This window comes from Taudactylus pleione, unplaced genomic scaffold (genome assembly GCF_031769625.1).
Source record: "Taudactylus pleione unplaced genomic scaffold, aTauple2 ptg000454l, whole genome shotgun sequence".
Taxonomy (NCBI): Eukaryota; Metazoa; Chordata; class Amphibia; order Anura; family Myobatrachidae; genus Taudactylus; species Taudactylus pleione.
In genome coordinates, this window is record NW_028284856.1 from 6400513 (window position 1) to 6405716 (window position 5204).

Genomic DNA, 5204 nt, shown 5'->3' on the forward strand with positions numbered 1-5204 from the left:
ATGTGTGTCATTAATACACGATTTTAAATGTGAGTTAAATGTGTTAGAAATAGTGTAAACTTGAAACAGATGAGAAAAATAATTTGCTTAATTCTACTTTACTACATATATTTGTGTTTCATGGCTGAGAAAATAATAAATTTTTTTGAGACTAAAGAAAATCAGTTCAGCAAAACAGCAATTTATCATATGGTCTAAATGTTAATAATTTCTTATTGTTGGTGTCATTGATATTTTAGAGAGAGATGTACTTTATAAGCCCTATGGCACATAAGCACCCATGTTGGGAGTTGGAGGTTGGCATGGATTGCGATAGCTGGGGTAGAGTGTACCTAGTTTGATGGAGAGGTTGCTTGTGATAGGGTAGCTTGTGTGAAGTAAGTGGATGGGTGTCATATAGGTCTTAAATGATTACTTTGGTGAGGTATCTTCCTCTTTACAGTTTGGATGACATGATGAATGGTTTGGGATGAATAGTATTGCCTTAAATTACCCTGTATATGTTTTTTTGCTATCGCTGTTTACTGTTCCTGCATCTCTTATACAAAAATTACTCTTTATTCTCCTACAATATCTCCCCAGCCTTTTTGCAATGTGGGTCACAGCATATTAATGCCTATGCACCCACAACTTTTGTTTGTTGTTCCAAAGAAGAGGTGAGTGCTGAGTGTGGTGGTCACCCCCACCCCTCTACACTTTCACCTTGGCTAGTTCCCCTTCCTTGGACCCAGCTTCTGTGCCAGATGTTTTGGCTGTGAGTGGTTCTGTCCATGTGGTGAGAGCTGTCTGCCTTTACCTGACCCCTATCTATGCTCTGACCTGTGAGTCCATTTCCAACCCCTAAATCCCTGTAGGCTTCTCCATTTATTGGACTACATCTGAATGTCTTAGTTCCTCCCCTTCCACAGGTACTTCTGTCCCCTTCTGTGTTTGTAGTACTGTTGGGTGACTGATTACCTCTCCATGTTTTCAACCCACCTCCCTTACACTTTCTGGTTTACCTGTATCTCACTAAGCACCAGCTATCTGCAAGTTCCTCACCCACAGCACTCCAATATTTGATTTTCCCATATTTTCAAATCCATTCTGGAGTTGAAAATCCACCTATCATCCAAACTGTGGGCCTGATTCAGAGCCGCTCACAAGAGCACAGCGCTCGCAAGTGACTCGATGGTCCAGTGACTGCAGCTCAGTCGCTATGGGGCTTGCTACAAGATGGGGCAGCTGTCGATGGTGAGTGACAGCTTGCCCCGTTTTGTAGGCGGGGAGGGGGGTGGCAACACAAATGCAGGCATTCCCTTAGGAACACCTGTCATTTGTGGGAGGCCCTACTGACATCATTACTGATGTCAGTAGTGGACTTCCTGCTCTATTAGAGCAGGAAGTCCACTCGGCCTTACGGTAGCCAAGACCCTACCACAGGGTCTTGTCGCAAGGCCAATGGTCGCGATAATTGCAACGGTCTCCCACAGCTTGGCGAGTGGCCAGAGAAAAAAAATGCCCATCAGGCCCTATGTCTGCTATTTGTTCCTGATTTGCCCTTATAAATAGGCACTGAGGGCCTTATTCGGCAGTGCATGCAAGTGCACTGCTGAATGCAGATTCCCGATGATTGGGAATCTACACAGGCGCATGACCTGTTCTGCGCATGTGTAGAATGGGTCTGCTATCCTGCATGGAGACTGTCAGCAGACTGTCAGTGATTGACAGTCTGCTGCTGTTTGTGGGCGGGGAGGGAGCAGCGATGCCCTCTGCTTCTCTAAATGGAGGCACATCGCTGTCATTGGGGGGGAGGGAAGAAGCCAGGCTTTCCATCAGCTGACAGGGATTTCCTGGCTTTTTCCTCTCATCTGCAGTGGCTGGCTGTGTGACCCATCGGTCAACTTAACCAACGGATGTTCCACAGAGTATCCGAATACTGCATTGGATAATGCAGCTCAGATACATAAAGCAGCAGGAGGCATGCTATCTGCACAGACAGAATTGCAAAGGTACTTGCAAGCAGCTTTGCAATTCTGTTTTAAGCTGAATCAGGCACTGAGTTAAACCTTGCTTGAGTATTCTGTTTGTTCATCTCCTGTAACTTGTTCCTGCATACTTGATTTGCCTGTGATTACCTCCTGGTGTACCAACATTGCAATACCTGCTTGGATACTGATTGGATCTACATATGCTGGTTCAGCTCCTGAATACCTGGTTGCTTATATACATTCTGTTGGCTACTGGACTTCAGGTACATTACCAGGGATGTGACAGATGCATTGCCCTAATGTCACAATACTCTAGGGGGTTTGTAGCAGGGACATTTTATTGACATGTTAACAGTCATGGAAAATGCAAAGCATTTCATTTCAACATGGAAAAAAATGCTAGGGTATGGGTAAAAACACTTATAATTATTAGCTCAGGGACATCTTAATTTTTGAGACCTGTTACTTGGAGACTTGACCAGCTGAAAACATTGATATTCTTAAGTAGATGCATTTAATTTATGGCCTGCATGTCAAATCCAAGGCTTGCACTTGGTGAACTTCTGGTGAGGAACTTGAGAAAAAGCAGGATAGACTGGTGGTCATAAGTTTTTGGTTTAAAAAAGTTAATGTATGGTTAGAAGTTACTCAAAAATAGAGAGAGCCAGTAGAGAATCCCCACAGGGGGAAGGTTTGGTGCAGGGGAGGCTGGGAACACTGCCTTTCTCTGAAAGGAAAATTTGAATTGTTAATGCTTCAGCAGTGTGCCAGAGTCTACCATTTTCACCACTCCTGAATGATCTGTGGAGATGGGCATCCTGTCAGGGATAAGGAATCTGGAGCAATGATCAATGGTTGTGCTGAGGGGTGTTGTATAAAAGATAGACAGTTAAAAGGTCGACAATGTCTAGATAGACACCAGATGTTAGACAGGCAATTGGCCGACAGGGACAAAAGTTCGACATTGGCAAAATGTTGACACACTACATGTCGACATGGAAGGAGACAAGGAGACAACTTAACTATCTATAAAAGTGAATTGTTGAATGTTCACACATGATACTAATGTAACAATTTGCGCAGAATATAAAAGAACAGATACATATTTTAAAAAACAAATACAAGATAACCTATGTATTGTCGAAGTCAGATAATTGGATATGATCACTTGCAATTATTATCTGACGATTTAGACATCTATGATCTGATGACGAATTGCTTGAACGCTACTCTGCGTCGGCGCAATTCCGATATGCACAAATATATATTTATATCACTACAAGGTTTAGTCAGAGTGTGGAAAACAGGTTTAATGTGTATGTCTGTGGGTGTTTGCATAAGTTTCGAGAGACTCTGCATACTGATACAATATAACAAATAATTGTAATTGCCTGTAACAAATAATTAAAAATGTAACACAATCTAAATGCAAGGTTGGGAATCCTTGCCGGGAACCTGCAGATCATTAACAATTGTATACCTTTTTGTTCGGTGCTGTTTTGGCTCATAGGAACTGACACCTATACTCTAATTAAGTTAATTAAGTGGAGAGGGGCCTGTCGCAAGCTACCAGACAAGGTGGCAACAGCAAACAGCTGGGGGTCTCCCCCTACTTAGAAATAAACCTTTATTTACAACTTAGAATTTGGTTCAGGCAATCTCTAAATATTAAAACATGCCAGAAATGGATAAAAGTTGGGGAAATATATATATATATATATATATATATATCCATTACACATACTCTGATACACATAACACACACATAAAACATACATGCATACACATAGACGCTCACATGCGAACTCACATACATACATACGAACATTACACGGTTTTAGTAGCATATAATTATGTTGTGAAATGAATGTATATGATATTTAAGGTACAGAACTATTAGACATGTCATGTTTGGTACCATCCTAAATATTTTGGTTAGAATGTATTTCTGTGTGTAGTATTTTTTATTAGTTCTTCGGAGGGAAACATACACAAAGAAGCAGTTGGAAAGCTGATCCATACCTCTGATGACACCATATGAACTAACCAATGAATGGAGTGACCTGAAGCAAGAACCAATGAGCATCTGTTATTCTGTGCCTTTGTTGTCTCTGAAACCTGTACTGAATATAGGCTTGTGAGCTGGGGCAGTAGTAAGTCATTTCTCTATGTCCTTGGGTGAAGGTGACCCCAGATTCAGGATTGAAATACTGCATATTGGGTAAGTGCACATGCGTATGTATCGGTTTGTACCTTTGTATTTACTTGCTTTTTGCGCTAATTGTGTTAGATCTAAGCATGTAACTTTCTATTTATTGCAATATAACTTTTTGTGTTTTGGAACCACAATTGGATTGGAAAACAATTATTTCTTATGTGATTTGTAGCGCTAAATAGCGACATTTTGGGTATATAGATTTAGGGGTATCAATAGTATATATATCAGGCGCAAAGTGAACACAATTAAAAAATGGTTAATTAACAGCTGTAATGAGGCTCCCACTTAAAGTGCTGGGAACATTTATATAGCTATACAAAACTAGTAAAATACAGAACAAGGGAGCACATATAGAATAAAACAAATTTTGTTTAATATAACATGAAAAAAATCACTATTAAATAATAAAACAATAAAATAAGAAGCAATGTCTATAGGCAATAAATGCCACTGATTGGTCTCAAGTTTCTTGCATAGAATTGACACAGGGGTATACATACTAAGGTTTTTAGAAGTGGCTTTGCTGCCCATAGCAACCAATCAGATTCTACTTAACATTTATCTAGCACCTTCTAGAAGGTAATAGCTAGAATCTGATTGGTTGCTATGGGCAACAAAACCACTTCTAAAAACCCGCACCTTAGTAAATATACCCCTTAGTGAGATGTTCGAATTAGTATTATTTTGTGGCAAAAATGCCAAAAAGTTCACGTGCTCACTCTACCAAGGAATTGATCTAACCACCAATGTTTATAAAAAAAAAGCTGCGGTGGGAGAATGGCCTCTGTGTATTACACTCCCCGGATGTTGACAAATTGTCCCCGCCTGAATACAATGTAGCAGCAGTCCTGGAAGAAACACATCCATGGCCTAATGCCATGTGGAGGGAGACTCAGCTTATGCTGTTAGCAGACATGCACGGTTCAGCATCCAAGGTATCTCACCAATCACAAGTTAAATGTCCAGCAGCTGGTATTAATGTCCAAAACAGATCTTAATGCATTAATTCATTATGT